Source organism: Rhinatrema bivittatum, chromosome 2, assembly GCF_901001135.1.
Source record: "Rhinatrema bivittatum chromosome 2, aRhiBiv1.1, whole genome shotgun sequence".
In the NCBI taxonomy this organism is placed as follows: domain Eukaryota; kingdom Metazoa; phylum Chordata; class Amphibia; order Gymnophiona; family Rhinatrematidae; genus Rhinatrema; species Rhinatrema bivittatum.
In genome coordinates this window covers 432,572,134-432,590,431 of record NC_042616.1, presented here as the reverse complement: position 1 = coordinate 432,590,431, position 18,298 = coordinate 432,572,134, and the positions used below count along the sequence as shown (strand labels likewise).

General features: G+C 43.9%; 1 long non-coding RNA gene across 1 annotated transcript in view; it reads right to left on the bottom strand.

Annotated features, from left to right (window-relative positions):
• Positions 1 to 17,943, bottom strand: part of LOC115086157 — a 53,306-nt gene extending 35,363 nt beyond the window's left edge. Inside the window, exon 1 of the long non-coding RNA XR_003855114.1 lies at positions 17,869 to 17,943. This is a non-coding gene — a long non-coding RNA (uncharacterized LOC115086157). The remainder of the gene's footprint in view (positions 1 to 17,868) is intronic.
• Between the last annotated feature and the right edge of the window lie 355 nt (positions 17,944 to 18,298).

Genomic DNA, 18,298 nt, shown 5'->3' with positions numbered 1-18,298 from the left:
ACTCGTCTTGTTAGTGAAAACTGAGACCTTAAATATCTGGAGCTGATTATGTCATCTCAGGGGGACGCCCCTGAGGTTTGCACCAACGCTGGTACATCAGTCGGACCGTGCGCGCGCCCCCTTAGGCATCTGGTCAATATGGCGGCTTGCAGCGTCGAGCCGGTCCGGGGACGCTGGAGGAGGATGGCCAGGAGATGCCACAGCAGCCAGCCTTCCATCAACCCTGGAGGGAGTCGCCAACAAGGTAAGGTGGGTGGAGCAGAGACGTCGGACAGCGAACGACACAACAGTACCCCCCCTTAAAGGGCGATCTCCTCTTCGGGTACCAGGTTTGGGTTTTGAAGGATACGCGAGATGGACTCAATGAAGCATCTCATTATCCAAGATATTGGTCTGAGGCTCCCAAGAGTGTACTTCGGGGCCATCTCAGAAGGTATTCAAAAATCTTTCCTCTTTTACAAACATCCAGTATCTCTTTGATTTTGATCTGAAGTCATCTTCTGCAAGATGACAGGAGGATCTTGAGATTTGGAAGGCAATTTGATGAGTATGGATGGTTTTAAAAAATGAAATGTGGAATGCATTATGGATAATAAGACCAGGTGGTAGCTTCAGATGGTAGATGACTTCGCCAATAAGTTGAAGAACTGGGTATGGACCCACGTAGTGAGGAGCAAACAGAGAGGAGAGCAGTTTGAGTCTGAGGTGCTGGGTTAACAACCAGACCTTGTCTCCTGGCTTGAAGACTGGAGCTTGCGCAAGGAGCGCATTCTTAGCACGGTCACTCACTTATTAGCATGTCCTTGGTCTGAAGCCATAGTCTATGGAAATCATCAGCAGTGGCTTGTGCTGCTGAGGACATCACTGAAGCTTCAGTGGAAGTGGTGGTGTTAGGGAACGTCCAAGAACCACTTCAAATGGTGACAGTCCAGTACATATTGCTGGATGAGAATTGATGGCGTTGCCAGCAGATATGGACTGGGTAGTTACCAAGAGTATCTTCTTCGGGTCAATATGTGCTGTGGCTCATCAGGCACATCTTCCGAAAGGAAAGTTTGTGACAGAGATAATCTAAGGTATTATGATCAATGAATACAGTTATTTGATGTTGAGCACCTTCGAGCCAAGGTGAACGTTGAAGGCGTATGAATATCAGCAGCAATGTGTAGGGCTGCTGGGGACATCATTGCATTCTTCAATAGAAGTGGCTGTGTTGAGAAATGTCCAAAACCCACTTCAAGTTGTAATGCAATAGTGGATCTTCTGAATAGGCGAGAGGACTCCTCAGATATTCCACTAGAGTTTTGAGAAGAAAGTTGCCTCCTACCCCTGAGTCCACTAGGGCAGGAGTCTGAACCGAACCCGGTCCATAGGTCAAAGAGACTGGGAGAGAATGTGGAGGAGAAGGTATGGCACGGCCCAAGAACAGTCCTCCTGCAGGACTCAGGCCCGTCCATTTCCCGTACGAATAGAACATGTAGAGAAGTCATGGCCAGGCTGACCACAGAACATGCAAAGGCCGCGCTTCTTCCAAAATCTTATCTCTTTAGAAGTCAAATGTCCATAACTAAGTTGCATCGGTTCATCTTTATCAGCAGCAGAAATTACTGGAACCTTTCGAGGTGCACGTATAGAGCTAGCCTGATTCAACCCAGATAAGATAGATAGAAACTCATTGATGTTATAAGCAACAAAGACTTCTTAGTAAGCAGTATATTAAACCACCAAAGGTGGCAGTAGTGAGCTGGAAGCGCCCAGCTGGGCTGTAGTCCCTCAGGTATTGGAACAGCGATCCCAAGGTGGCTGAGCTGTAGAGAAACTAAGAAAGTGAGTAGATAGGATATGTAGAGTTCTGGAACAAGTCCTTGATGATAACACTCACATCATAGTCTCTTGAGGCAGCCCAGGAGTTGGAATGCAGTAGGCCCTCGAGGAGCGAGTACCTGGTCCCAGGGAAAGCTCTGAGAGATAGATGGAAATTCACTAATGTTGTAAGCAGCGATGACTTCTTAGCAGAAGTGGTATTCAGGAGCTGGTCCGGGACGTGGCCCTCAAGGAGCGAGTACCGGTTCTGGACTGTGATCTAAAAAGAAAAAGAGAGAGCGAGGCCCCCGAGGAGCGGGTACCTCTAGTGAAGTCCGAGGAGGCAGAGTAGCAAGGTTTGCAGAGGACGAATCCCATCCGCAGCGACCAGGAGGAAGCTAGGTAACTGATCCCATACCTTGCTAACTCATCTTGTTAGCGAAAACTGAGACCTTAAATATCTGGAGCTGATGATGTCATCTCAGGGGGACGCCCCTGAGGTTCACGCCAACGCCAGTACATCAGTTGGGCCGCACGCGCGCGCCCTTAGGCATCTGGTCAACATGGCGGCTTGCAGCATCGAGCCGGTCCGGGGACACTGGAGGAAGACGGCCAGGAGATGCCTCAGCAGCCAGCCTTCCATCAACCCCGGAGGGAGTCGCCAACAAGGTAAGGTGGGCAGAGGAAAGACATCGGACAGCGACGGACACAACACAGGCCCAGGCCCAACATTGCAGTCCAGTCTGGAGGCTGGGTCCCGATGGTAGGGCTCGGTCCAGACCCAGGCATGATGCCAGGGCCTGGCCTGGAGGTCAGGTCCCAATGCCTGGCATCAGTCTAGGCCAGAGGCTGTGCCCAGGACTGATACTGTGACCTGGCCAAAAGGCTGAGTCTTTATTTCTGGGCCACAGCCTAGGCTGGAGCCCAGGGCCTGGCCCTGACCCTAGGCTGAGGCCCAAGCATCAGTACCAGACTTCCAGGCAGGGCCCCAGTATAAAGCCTGACTGGACCCAGCCTCCAGGCCAGGCCACAGCATCAGGACAGGGCCTATGCTATGACCTAGGCTGAGGCACAGGCATCGTGCCTGGATCTGCATTGAGGCCCTAGTGTTGGGACATAGCCTTGCAGCTTCTGTGGATACCTGCAGGTAAGTAATTTTTTGGTTTGGGGGGGGGGGGGGGGCTCGGGTCTTGACCTAGTCTTCGGCTTTGGTTTTGATCAAGGTCCCGGCATCATTTCAGGTCTAGGCTGAGGCATTGGCATTTCACTCTAGCATAGGCCGTAGCAGGGAAACTGTGGCTTCTTCTGGTGATTTGGGGAACTGGTTTAGAAAGCAGCAGATGGTTACACTTTGAATGAAAGTAATATAGCTGTGCAGATAAGTTTAAATACTCCTGGCAAAATTTGTAAGATGTTTAGCATTTTAAGAAAACATGAGTGATCAGACAAAACATGTCTGTTATTTTTAATGTGTTTCAAATTTCACAGAATAGCACAATCATTAAATAAACCATAGCAGTTATGTTAATAATAAAATAGTCCTGTTCAAAAGTTTCCATACCCTTGAATGTTTGGACTGATAATATACACTAAGTTGACACACAGGTTGAGATGGCAATGAAGGGTGGTTATGCCCTCCTGTGCCTTGTTTATTTATAATTAGTGTATGTGCATAAATAGTCAAATAATTTCTTGACTCTTGAGAACCCCTTGTACATTTCATCCAGGGCTTCACTGACTTTGGTGATTATTGAAGCATGGGAAAAGCAAAAGAACTGTTAAAGGATCTGTAAGTAAAAGTAGTTCAACTTTATAAATCATGAAAAGGATATAAAAAGATATCCAAAGATTTGAAAATGCCAATCATTATTGTTCAAACTCTGATCAAGAAGTGGAAAATTATGGGCTCTGTTAATCTTCCCACGGTCAGAAAAGATTTTATATATAGATGCCAGGGAAATTTGTCAGGATTGGACAGGATGCAAAGAAAAACCCACACTCAACTTCTACTGAAATACAGGCTTCCCTGAAACAAAGTGGTGTGAGTGTTTCAGCATGCACAATAAGGAGATATTTGAACAAAAATGGGCTGCATGGTAGAGTTGCCAGAAAAAAGCCATTGCTGCACTAACACCATAAAACATCATGTTTACAATACACCAAACAGCACCTACAGAAGCCTCAAAACATCTGGAACTAAATAATTTGGAATGATGAGAGTAAATTTGAAATGTATGGTCACAGACATAAACACTATGTTGAGAGAGGAGTCAACAAGGCCTATGAAGAGAAGCACACCATCCCTACCATGAAGGATGAGGGGAATCTCTGCCGTTTTGAGGGTGAGTGAGCTATAACAGCACAGCAAATTTAGTCAAAATAGATGGCAGGATGACTGCAGTATCTTAGAAAATATTGGAGAATTTACATTCATCAGTTGTGTATGGACTGCACTTGGACTTTCCAACAAGACAATGATTTGAAACATAAAGCCAAGTTGACTCTTCAGTGGCTGCAGCAGAAGAAAGTGAAGCTTCTGGAGTGGCCATCACAGTCTCCTGACCTCAACATCATTGAGCCACCTTGGACAGAACTCAAACATGCAGTTCCTGCTAGACAACCAAATAATTTACAGGATCTAGAGGCTTTTTGCCAAGAGGAATGGGCAGCTTTACCACATGAGAAAATAAAGGGCTTCATTACACCTATCACAAAAGACTGCACATCAACATTGATGCAATAGGGGGAAACTAAGGATATGTAAGCTTTTGAATAGGACCATTTTCTTATTCCCTTTATTGCTATGGGTTGTTTAATGATTGTGCTATTCTGTGATGCATAATAGTTTAATTTGAAATACATTTAAAAATAACAGATGTGTTTTGTCTGATCACTCATGCTTTCTTAAAATGCTACACATCTGACAAATTCTGCCAGGGGTATGTAAACTTATAAGCACAACTAAAACTACTAGATAAGGCTAGCCCTGATAGAGCACAACCCTTGAGAAACCCAGAGAGGGACAGCCGAAAAAAAAAAGAGGAAAAAATAAAAGGACAAAAACAGGGAGAGGAAAAGGGCTTATTCAAAACAGCAGGGAACTTTAATCACGCCAGTAGCCGGCTTCCAGGAGAGGAGCTTTTACTCAACTTTAAGTTTCAAGTTATTGGCTAAAACTTAGTTTGAGAGGGAGACAAGTTCAATATTGGAGGTAGCAGAAAGGCTGAGCTGTATACACCCAACATATTAGGCTAAAGTTACCTTAACCAGTGCTAGAGCAGCTTGCATGTTTATTAATTGGTTAATTTGAGCTTTGAAACCCTAATGTTTAGTACTTTGGAGCCCATGCTGGATCAGCACCATTCCTGTAAGCTTTTGGGGAATCCATGGTGTTTAGAAAACCCTGAACTTTTAAATGTAAAATATACCCTGTCATTAATTGTCTGTATCTTGCACTACAAGCTGTATATATTGGAACTGCAGGTTGTATGGGTTTCTCTAGTCAGTCAAACTCTGGCATGGAATCCTTTTAGTGTGCGTCAACTAGCCCAGAGTAGTAGGATTATGAGCAGTTCTTTTCTCCTTATGCTTGAATCTGTTTGGAGACTTAAAGATTGAGCTGTCTTAAGCCTTACTACATACCAATTTCAAACTATTACTGCTATACTGGAGTGTTAGCAGTTACTGAATAAACAGAATTTAGGGAACTGAACTGTGGCTTGGTTTAGAGTTATTACCAAGGACTGGAATGGTGCAAGGGTTTGGGGAAACAGATGTAGATTACAAGACTTGCCACAAAGAGATGAAAATTTAGTTCCAGATTTTGTTTTCAGTTGTCAAAGACACAAGTAAAGCTGAAAATATTAGAATTCAGTCTTCTGCATAGAGCCTGGCATAGTGATTGAGACTGGTATTAAATTCATGACACCAAGGATTAGTCAAACGGTAGGGATAAGAACCCCCTTTGCCTTATTGAGAGAGGTTTAAGATTTATGTGCAGGGGAGATTCTGGCAATAGAAAACCTACAGTGATAGAGGGCATTCCACCTCCTTAAAATTCTCAGGCCCTTAATTTGAAATTGCTCACTCTAATTGTGGAAATCAGACCCACAGACACTCTGAGACTACTCCTCATGTCACATACATACTCCTATGTCTTCAGACATCCTACCTTCCATTTAGTAACCTGGCTACTCGGCCTGGCTTTCCTCAGCTCTAACTAGAATAAGACAATGACCGCATCTCCCTTCTTCACTAGCTATCTGGTCTTGACAATTAGGCTACTTAATCACCCACCATCTAGCTTCCACACTTCATGACTACTAGGGGTGTGCATTCGTTTGAACGCATATGTAAAACGCAACGTAATTTTTTTTTTAACTTAAAAAAGTGATGAGGCGAAAACGATCGGATTTCCAACGTATTCAACATAGCTATGTTGAATACGTTGGAAATCGCGATTGTTGATCCTAAATAAAAATTTAAACCCCTCACCCTCCTTAATCCCCCCCCCAGACTTTTGGCCAGCTTGGGGGGGTCAGGAGGCCCCCCCAAGCTGGCCAAAAGTTCCGGTTGTGTCCAAATAGGGTCCCGGAGCGAACGCGCGGGGAATCACGTGACGTCCGCGTCACTCCGACGTGACGCCGACGTCACGTGCTCCTCGCAAAGGAATACAGAAATGGCGTCCTGACTCCCCGCTCGACCACCAGGGAGTTTTGATAAGTCTTGGGGGGGGGATTAAGGATGGTGAGGGGTTTAAATTTTTATTTAGGGAATCGGTGCACGTATGGACATAGAGTCAACTTATAGAATTCTACATATGTCCATATTGACCAAAATTGACCCCCCACCCCCCCCTTTCGACTTATGGACTTATAAACATAAACTTTTTGTCTGCACATCCCTAATGACTACTTCCTTCACACTAGATGTTTGCCTTAATTCAATGCCCGTTTTGCTGTCCTGGCTTCCCAATCTAACTAGCAGACACAGGATTGCTTCCATGCCTTCTGCTTCTGTGCCCCTATGTTACTGTAAAAATGCAATGAATATAACAAAAATGTATTATACATTGAAATCTGCCTTGAGACTAGTTTTAAAAGGCAGAATAAAAAATGTTTATAAATAAATAAATACATAAATAAATAAATAGATACAGTATGTTCCTTTTGCTCAAGAGTAAATCTGGGTAAAAGTGAATACATAAGAATACCATACTGGGTCAGACCAAGGGTCCATCAAGCCCAGCATCCTGTTTCCAACAGTGGCCAATCCAGGCCATAAGAACCTGGCAAGTACCCCAAAACTAAGTCTATTCCATGTTACCGTTGCTAGTAATAGATGTGGTTATTATCTAAGTCAACTTAATAGCAGGTAATGGACTTCTACTCAAAGAACTTATCCAATCCTTTTTTAAACACAGCTACACTAACTGCACTAACCACATCCTCTGGCAACAAATTCCAGAGTTCAATTGTGTGTTGAGTGAAAAAGAACTTTCTCCGATTAGTTTTAAATGTGCCACACGCTAACTTCATGGAGTGCCCCCTAGTCTTTCTATTATCCCGAAGAGTAAATAACCTATTCACATCTACCCGTTCTAGACCTCTCATGATTTTAAACATCTCTATCGTATCCCCCCTCAGCCGTCTCTTCTCCAAGCTGAAAAGTCCTAACCTCTTTAGTCTTTCCTCATAGGGGAGCTGTTCCATTCCCCTTATCATTTTGGTTGCCCTTCTCTGTACCTTCTCCATCACAATTATATCTTTTTTGAGATGCGGCGAACAGAATTGTACACAGTATTCAAGGTGCAGTCTCACCATGGAGCGATACAGAAGCATTATGACATTTTCCGTTTTATTCACCATTCCCTTTCTAATAATTCCCAACATTCTGTTTGCTTTTTTGACTGCTGCAGCACATGAACCGACGATTTCAATGTGTTATCCACTATGACGCCTAGATCTCTTTCTTGGGTAGTAGCACCTAATATGGAACCTAACATTGTGTAACTATAGCATGGGTTATTTTTCCCTATATGCATCACTTTGCACTTGTCCACATTAAATTTCATCTGCCATTTTGATGCCCAATTTTCCAGCCTCACAAGGTCTTCCTGCAATTTATCACAATCTGCTTGTGATTTAACTACTCTGAACAATTTTGTATCATCTGCAAATTTTATTACCTCACTTGTCGTATTTCTTTCGAGATCATTTATAAATATATTGAAAAGTAAAGGTCCCATTACAGATCCCCAAGGCACTCCACTACCCACTCCCTTCCACTGAGAACATTGTCCGTTTAATCCTACTCTCTGTTTCCTGTCTTTTAGCCAGTTTGTAATCCACGAAAGGACATCACCACCTATCCTATGACTTTTTATTTTTCCTAGAAGCCTCTCATGAGGAACTTTGTCAAATGCCTTCTGAAAATCCAAGTACACTACATCTACCAGTTCACCTTTAGCCACATGTTTATTATCTCCTTCAAAAAAGTGAAGCAGATTTGTGAGGCAAGACTTGCCTTGGGTAAAGCCATGCTGACTTTGTTCCATTAAACCATGTCTTTCTATATCTTCTGTGATTTTGATGTTTAGAACACTTTCCACTATTTTTCCTGGCACTGAAGTCAGGCTAACCAGTCTGTAGTTTCCTGGATCGCCCCTGGAGCCCTTTTTATATATGGGGGTTACATTAGCTATCCTCCAGTCTTCAGGTACAATGGATGATTTTAATGATAGGTTACAAATGTTTACTAATAGGTCGGAAATTTCATTTTTTAGTTCCTTCAGAACTCTGGGGTGTATATCATCCAGTCCAGGTGATTTACTACTCTTAAGTTTGTCAATCAGGTCTACCGCATCTTCTAGGTTCACCATGATTTGGTTCAGTCCATCTGAATCATTACCTATGAAAACCTTCCCCAGTACGGGTACCTTCCCAACATCCTCTTCAGTAAATCATTTAATCTTTCCACGATGGCCTTATCTTCAAGTGCCCCTTTAATCCCTTGATCATCTAACGGTCCAACTGACTCCCTCACAGGCTTTCTGCTTCGGATATATTTTTAAAAGTTTTTACCGTGAGTTTTTGCCTCTACGGCCAACTTCTTTTCAAATTCTCTCTTAGCCTGGCTTATCAATGTCTTACATTTATCTTGCCAACATTATGCATTATCCTATTTTCTTCTGTCGGATCCTTCTTCCAATTTTTGAGTGAAGATCTTTTGGCTAAAATAGCTTCTTTTACCTCCCCTTTTAACCATGCCAGTAATCGTTTTGCCTTCTTTCCACCTTTCTTAATGTGTGGAATACATCTGGATTGTGCTTCTAGGATGGTATTTTTTAACAATGACCATGCCTCTTGCACACTTTTTACTTTTGTAGCTGCTCCTTTCAGTTTTTTTCAATTTTTCAGTAGACTTTATTGCTGCAAAGTGCTTTAGTATCTATGGATCTTGTAGCTAATTTTTAAAGGTAATCTACCTGCATAATTTCCCTTTGCAAACTGCATACAAGTTATGAAAGGACAAAGTACCTGTCTGCTTTGCACATGCTATTTTTATAGACAGTGGAAGGGATCAAAGCAGTGCCCCTATATTCTTAATTTGAAATCTACATATGTTATTTCCTCCCCCAACATAACCATATCCCCAGGAATGCCTCTCTTTATTTAATACGGCTAAAAGTGTGAGCATTGTGAGTGCCCAGGCATACTTTCACTTACTGCACAGGGGCAGTTTCACTCAGTTACCCAGCTAGGTCACTTTGATGAGTGTCCTCATCATGAAACCTTGCCCAGTTGCAATTAGTTCTAAACTATGTTGAGAATTCAACTAATATTAAGCAAACTACCTTGTATGTGTTTCAGGCAATTTTCAGTAAATACTAGATACAATGCCAGCTCCTTAAAATTGCTGGCAAGACAGGCTCATGCTGTAAATATTCATGGCAAGTCATAAATATACACAAAATGCACCATTGACTTTAATGACAAAAATCATACTGGGTTGCGACGCATTCCCAGAAGACAAGCACTGAAGATAGAAGCAATCATGTATTTGTATGAAATAAAACTCCAAATAGAATTCTTCAGTTGCACGGTGTACTGTTCTACCATTATACAATCTTATTTCAAGTTAATATATATAATGACACAACTCATTTCAGAAAGTATATTTCTGGTTCAAGAAGTAGAAGGGGCTTACTGGACTAGTGTCCATAAAAAGTAAAATAACTCTCAAAACAGAATTTATGAAGAGAGGCAACCAGGGATATATTTTTTAACCTGTATCAGTAAGTTTATACCATTTTTTTTTATGGCTCATAGCACTCCTTTACCTCATATACAGGGTACTACTCCTGCAGCTGAGGAAAAGAACCCACCATAAACTGGCAAATTCAAGACAAGAGACACAAAAAGGAAAGCACTCACAAAAAAAAAATGCTTTAGTTCTCCTATATCTACTTTCAGTTATCCTTTTCCAATTATTGCTTAGCAAAACTTTTCAGACTGGCTGCAATACATCATCTGACTGCAGTTATAAGAGAATCAGATACTTGCCTCCTGCAAAACTGAAACCATAATTTCTGTATTGTTTTGACTGACTTTTCATGAGCTTTTCTTCATGGTTACAGAACCCTTCCATTTCCCTTATCCATCACCTATAAAACCTAGCATCGCAGGAGGTGAATTTTCAAAGAGATATGCACAGAAAACATTAGTATATAAGTACACAAGTAACCTGTGCTTGCATAATTTTATATATATTTTATAAATGTGGCCCTAGTGCGCCCCAGAAAGGATTGCAGAGTAAAGAGAGTGTATTGTGCTTAATGTGATTTCCTCCTATGGAAAGTACTAGAGAGGAGAAAAGAACAGGGAAGTTTCCAGCTAACAAAATGTTATCTGTTGATGAATGGGTGGTCCTGAATTTCTTGACAGACTGGTTCAGCCCCTAGGGGCTGGGTTTTGAAAGGGTATATTACCCTTTTTAGAGCAAGGGCGGGGACTACCCCAGAGTCACCAAGCCAAGAAAAGGCAGCAGTTGGGTCCCTCTCCAGGGGTAGCAGGGAAGAGATGTGAGAGTTGGCAGAGATACTCCAATAGTGTCTCAGGGAGCCTGAGCAAAGCAACTGGAAATTGGATTTAAGAGTTAACAATACTCAAAAGGACCAGAAAAGGAAAAAAAAAACTGTGCCCAGTTGGATCCTGGAAACAGGATTGAAAGTCTCCCGTTTCCTCCTGCAACAAGAGGAAGTGAGTAGCTTGAAGCCATCAGTGACTACACTGAGATTTATTGGGTCTGAGAAGAGATTGGAACAGTGTGGCCTAGTACAGGTTGAAGACTGGTGAGTGAAGTCTTACTGGATCTGCTGTGAGGATGCATTTTATATTTTCCTACAATAATTGAAGATACTTCTAATACAATATTAGGAATGTGAATCGTTTTTATGACGAATTAAAATACCGTATGATATTTCTTATTTCGTCATATATCGGTAAAATCGATAAATGATCGCATTTCCCCCGAATTTTCGTTCAAAAATCATTTTTTGGCTTAGTGCGCGTTAACTTCCGTTAGCGCGTGCTAACAAAAATAACAAAAATAACAAAAAATAACAAAAAGTAACAAAAATAACGGGTTTTTGTTAGTGCGCACTAAGCCAAAAAACGAACCCGAAAGCGAAAACGATTGGGCACCTGATGCACATCTCTATAAAATATCTTTTCATTTGGAACACACATCATTGATGCGGACAGTGGCTTTTTGGAAATGCAAGTGTGTGTGTCCTGTGCCCAGTCTGGCCTTGCAGCTTACCTGCCCCCAGCCCACAACACAACTGAGACTGATTTCCTCACTTTGGGTGAATGACTCCAGATTCCCCAAAGCTGAGAAGGTGACTCCTGATCGACAGGAGATTACATAAACATCAAAAGTAGGTGCATACTTTAGGTTTCACACACACATATAGAAACAAACAAAAAAAAAAAGGGCCAATCTGGGGCATCCCAGGGCTAGGCCAATGGTTACTTGTGTAAGTTGCTATTTTATAAGAGACTTACTGCATATATTTGGCAACTTACACATATAATTTTACACTGGTTAATTATTTTGCGTAATTGTTTATTGTGTACTATTGACTGAGTGGAAGGTCTGGGTGAACTGGGGGGGGGTGGGGAGTTCAGGCTGAAGAACTAGGAGGTGTTGCCATGCGGCCTGTGGCTGGAGCCACGAGCCACCTCTTACCTTCTGCAGCCGGTCACCACTGACAGCGGGCCTTCATCGCAGCAGGAGCCGCGGCCCCTGTTCACCTCTTCATGGCCTGGAGACCGTCTACCAGACTCCTCTTCCTCATGGCAGGGTCTGGGGCCGTGGAGTCAGGCTCCACGGCCTGGGAGGGCCTCGTCCCTGACCTCTACTGTGGCTGGAGCCACCCCCAGCTTCTGCTTCTGCGGCTGCATGCCGCCACTTCAGCCTTGGGGCCTGCTTGCGGCCCATTCTCCTCCTCCTGCACAGCAACGGCAGGGACGCTGCTGTCCAGGGTCCGGCTTCCTGCTCCAGCCCCTCCTAAGGGGCGAGGCCGTACCTCTCTCCCCTTCTTAAAGGGACAGTGAAGGTACAGTCCCTTGGACTCCTCCTGTAAGCTCCTCCCAGGTAGTTGCCTGGGAGGAGCTTACAGGCTTTGGGCTCATTCAGCCTTTGCCTTGGAATTGGGTCATTCCTGCCTGATAGCTTCTTGCCCCAGATCGTCTCCTTGGCTCACCGTCCCAGGAGAATTATGTTCCGTCCAGTCTCTGTTTCCCAGGTGGTAGGGGCACCGGTCCAGTGGGAACTTCATCGAGCACAACTCGGCTCAACACCTCGGTGTTGTCTCCTGTTCCAGTGTCCCACTGTCTTTCCATTCCCTGGTATTACCCCCCAGACTGATCTCACGGTACTGACCACTGCCTGTCCATTGACCATGTCTGACCTCTGCCTGGAACTTGCCCTTTGCCTGACCTGACTTCGCTCCGTACTGACTACAGGTACTGACCCCTGCTTTTGCCAACTACTCTGGACTGATACTCTGGCCTCGACCCTCGCTATTCACTTGGATTCTCTATTCTGACTTTTGGTGACCTCAGGACCTTCCTGTCTGGACTTTAACCATGCACCCTTGCTGTGGTGGGCACTCCTCTATGCTTCCTCTCCAAGAGACCCTGTGAGGCCCACCTAAGACCAGGTGGCCCGGGTAACCAAGGGCTCAACCTGAGGGATCCCAGGGTTGCTATTGGCGAAGCTCCAGCTAGCCTCTTTCTCCTCTTGTGCTCCACCTCCTGGTGGCAGGCGCTCTCTGGTTCCATCCAGAGGGCCGTACCAATCCTGCACCAGGCCAAGGGTCCACCTCCAGCGCAACAGGAGGGACTTGATAAACTGGAGAAGGACTGAATCAAATGATAAGAGGAATCAGAAAACTGGTAATTTCTATTGCATGAGCATGTTTTAAAATATACCAACTTCCACAAATAAATCAGCTTTTATATGAGCAAGTCCTACTTTTTTTTCGCATGTAAAATATAATCATGTATATTTTTTAAATTGGTTGGAAAAGTATGTGCATTTAATGTACTGGAATACTCAATTGTAAGCATATATACAGTACATGCATATGTTGGGGGAAATACATAACACATATTTTATAATACACGTATATCTGATATGTGTGGGTTATAAAATACTATCTTAGATCTCCATGCAGTCATATACACACATATATGTGACCACATGGAGTTGACTGAAAGTTACCCTCAAAAGATTTAAGGATTTATTTGCCCAAATTTATTTTGGCCTCTGAGTGATAAATAGTTAAAAAACCTACGTAACAACTGTCATTAAAAACAAATATCTGAGATAAATTTAGAAAACTGGAAAATATTTATTATGGCTTGAAAATGATATTCAGAATGTGCAGGAGGAGAAGCCACCATACAGTAGATGTTCCATTAATGCCCTCCATTCCATCCAAAGGTATGCCAGATAACATAATCATTCAAACACAAATATGCTTTTTATATAAATTTAGCAGCCATCTGATCCAAATATATGCAGGACCAATGATTTCCTACAGTTCTGTGGCCATGGCATGGAACACAAAATCTATCTCTTGCCTTAGAATTGCATGGCATCTATGGAATCCTGAGAAACCAGTGGTTGGGGGAAAAGAGGCAGGTGACCAGCTTGGCAAGAAAGTGAGTTCATGTTTCCCCTTTAACCCAGATCCCCCTTTCCTCTTGGCTGACTTACTCTGTAACTCTCCTCTCTATATCATCCCTTTCCTGTTACCTCCACACAGCAGGCAGATAAAAGGAAGAAAGTGACTGTCAGTACATCAGGTCATAATCTTGTCCTCCTCTCTGTCTGGGAACCAGACTCATGGTTTTAACCATGTAAGATAGCAGAGATTTTTCTACATTGTCCTTAATGGTTCAAACCACTGCACTTGCTCCCAGCAAGAAAGGAGGGTGATGTGGCCACTGTTCTCTTCCTTCTACTGTTGATCAGTTCAGCAGATGGGGGGATTAATGGGTTAAGGAGAAAGATTGGTTGGGGCAGAGTAAGGAGGGAAAAACTCAGCTAAGGAAATGATGGATTGAGCGGTTAATGGGAGAGAGACGTTTTGGATGGTGTGAGGAAAGAAGATGAGGATGTGGGCATGAGAAAGGTGTGGAATAGTGAGAAAGAGGATAGCAGTTGGGTGAATGTGAGAGAGAAATGGTTAGTGGAGTATGAAAGAGGGTATAGCTAGTGGGAAGGGGAGAGAGAGGATCTAATGAGGATGTGTGTGTGGGGGTGTATGTGTGTGTGTTTGTGTGTGTGTGAGAGAGCGGTGATTGGTACTAGAGGTCTACATGTATGTGAATAGACCAAGGAATGGAAGAAGAAATGAGAAAAAGAGGACTGGAAGGAAAGGAGAGAAAAAGGGTGAGAATGCGAAGAGAAGCAAGACTTGAGCCAGGGGAGTGACACCTCCTTCCTGCAAAATCTGGATACTGCTGATCCTTTTCCTGGAGTTTCTCTCTCATTGCCCCACCCTACTCCAATCCTGGAAAGTCCCTTTATATTCTTGTTTCCTCTGCCACCATCCCTCCATACAAGCACCAAAACCTCTGTCCTCCTGCCTCCTCTCCTGAGACAATGGAATCAACCACCCTCTCCTTGTACATCCCCTAAATCCCAAAACCTCTCACCCTTTCCCTCCTGTTCTCCATTTTCAGATCACCTCTTCCCATCCCCAGTCCTTTCTCCTTCTCTTTCCCCCATCCCTGAGAAACCTTCTTTGACTGTTCTTCCCATTTCCTAGATTTCCTTATTATTCTGATCCCTTCTTTCCCTTCCTTGAACTAATTCCTAAGATCACTTTTCCTCTACTCTAAAATCCCCACAAAGAATAAAATAATTTAAAATGTTATATAGCTGGGTGGCTGATGGACATGAGGGCTGCCTGATACAAAGGTGGTGTACCTCATGCATCACTTAGCTAGGATTATAGACAGTTCTGGGGAGGAACTGGCTATCATGGTACATATGGGCACCAACGACGTAGGAACATGTGATAGGAAGATTCTGGAAGCCAAATTTAGGATTTCAGTGTTACGACTGTTGCTACTTCAAGACTCCACTCCTCTATCCTTACCTAGCTGGTGACTTCTCCCACGGTTGACAGATGTTTGGCGTCTGCCTGCCATCCTCTCCGGCGTCCCCGGTCCGGCTTCGGCGCTGCCTCCCGCCATGCTATCCAGCTGCCTTAGGGTGCGCGTGCCACACGGCCCTGCTTCAAATACTTTCTTTGTTGCGAACCTCAGGGGCGTCCTCCTGTGATGACGTCACGCATCCCGGATACAAAAAGCCTATACTACTGCTAGCTAATTGAGTTAGCAAAGGTATTCGTTCAGGAGCTCATTACGGATGGGATTTGCTCTCCATACCTAGCTACTCTGCCTCTCCATTATTGGACTTACTCTATTTGGGGTACCCGCTCCTCGGGGGCCTCTCTCTTCTCTTTCAGGTCACTGTCTGGAACCGGTACTCACTCCTTGAGGGCCCATGTTCCCGTACTTGCTGCCTGAACACTACTTCTGCCTGGAAGATACCGCTGCCTACACCATCAGTGAGTTACCATCTACTTCTCTCAGAGCTATTCCCTGGAACCAGGTACTCGCTCCTCGAGGGCCTACCTCTATTCCAGCTTCTGTGTTTCCTACCGAGAGAAACCGCTGTGTGAGTACTCAACCAACGAGGCTCTATTCCAGAACCCTGCATTCTTCATTGTACTCACTATCTCAGTTTCTCTTCACTACAGCACAGCTATGAGGGATCACTGTTCCAGAGCCCTGAGGGACTACAAGCCCAGCCGGGCTTCATCTCTGCTCACTACTGCCACCTCTGGTGGCTCCTCAATACTGTTAATAAAAGATCTATCTGTGTTATGTGTCCTAAGCTGAGCCTGACCTGTGGCCCCTCAGGGGACTTCCCCCCATGGGCATAGTCAGTAGCCACAGTGTCCAAGGGTGTTGTGGGCAGTGCCGATTCAGAGCTGGTGTCACCAAGAGAGAAATGAGGGGGAAAGAGAAAAGTTTGTTTTTGTTGCTTGTCACTGCCTCAGGACAAGATGGGCAGCGCTGAGTCAGGCCTGATGAGATGGGGAGCAAGGAACAGAGTTGAGCACAGAGCAGGATGAAATCAGGAAGTAGGCAGGACAGCAAGTGTGTGTGTGGGTGTGGGGGGGGGGGGGAGGAGCTGCGATCAAGATGAGAGAGAGAAATTGTGTGAATGGTACAGGAGAGCATCAGGCAGAAAGGAACACCTGAGTCAAGTGAAGCAGAGAACTGATGGGTGATTTTTTGAGAGGAAGAAAGCAGTTGGATGAAAATTCTGGCTGGTGGGATTGAATAGGGATCTTAATGGAGTGATAGTTTAGATTATAATTGTATGAATGTTAAAGGTCTTAGCAGGAAGAAAATTACTACAAAAGTGGGGGGAAAATATGTAGAATATTTTGATTGTATTTAGGGAAAAAGTAGAAGTCTGAGAAAGTTTAAGAAATAAAATAATAAGACAATTGGTATGATCTGAGCACCCCTATTAGGAGTAGTATGAACCGCAACAGCTTTGAAAAATAAGGTGGTAACCGTGTAGTGAGGTCAATAGGTTACTTGGTTACCAGTGAAGAGGTAAGTGCAGGGGTACAATCTTGAGACTCAGCGCAGTATAAAAGTAAAGGATAAAAGGAAGTTTGGATAATAAAAAAAAGTATTAAAAATGTTCTTGAATTAAAAATAATAAACACAGATATAAATCTATACAAAAAGGAAAATAGAGCTTATATAATAGACAGTATTAAGCACTATTTAAGCTAATGACGTCAGTGAAAGCAGTGATTTAATGAGATCAGAAAAAGGGAAAAGCAGTTAGAGAAACAGTTCAGTTTAGAGCCTGAAGTCAAAAGTATCAGAAGTGCAGTCAATGCACTCTGACTTTGAGGCCTATAAAAAATTATAAACATTAAAAAGTAAATGAAAGAACATTCACAATAGTATATAAGTATGAGTGTATGAGAGAGTGAATGATTATAAGGTTCCTGACAAGATAAGAAGAGAAGCAGCAAAGTTAATTCATAAATGTTGTTGCTGCACCACGTGTTAAAACAGCAATTATATTAGCAATATTATATAACATAGGGATAGAATACTCGTTCGACTTGCAATCCTTCCCGCCTCAAAGAATAAACAACACATTAACTGGGATTTGAATAGGCCGCAGTTTATTAACATATAAACTAACCCAAGCCCTTATAAATTGAACTTATCAAACAATGGAGATGAGCTTTGTTTTTTTCTACCGGGTCGTTTTTTGAGTCGGACGCTTCAGGGTAAAGTTCGTTTTTTTGGAAAAACTAAACAGGCCCAAAACACGATGCGGGAAAACGAAGCTCAAAAAAACACACCCCAAGCATTAAAATTTACTGTAATACATTAAATACAACCCCCGCCCCCACCATCCCGATCCCTCCCCAAAACTTACTAACATCCCTGGTGGTCCAGCACTGTCCCGCGAGTGATTTCTCCCGCCGTGCTGTTGGGCTGTCTGGCCTGCCTCGCATCAAAATGGCGCCGATAGCCTTTGCCTTCACTATGTCACAGGGGCTACCAGTGCCATTGGTCAGCCCCTGTCACATGGAAGAAGCAATGGATGGCCGGTGCCATCTTGTGCTCCTATCATGTGACATGAGCTGACCAATGGCACCGGTAGCTCCTGTGACATAGTAAGGGCAAAGGCTATCGGCACCATTTTGAATACTGGCAGCCAACGGCGAGATCGCTCCCGGACCCCCGCTGGCTCATCCTGTCCCCCACAAGACTTGCCAAAAGTCCCTGGTGTCCAGCGGGGGTCCGGGAGTGATATCCTGCACTCAGGCCGTCGGCTGCCAGTAATCAAAATTGGCGCCGATAGC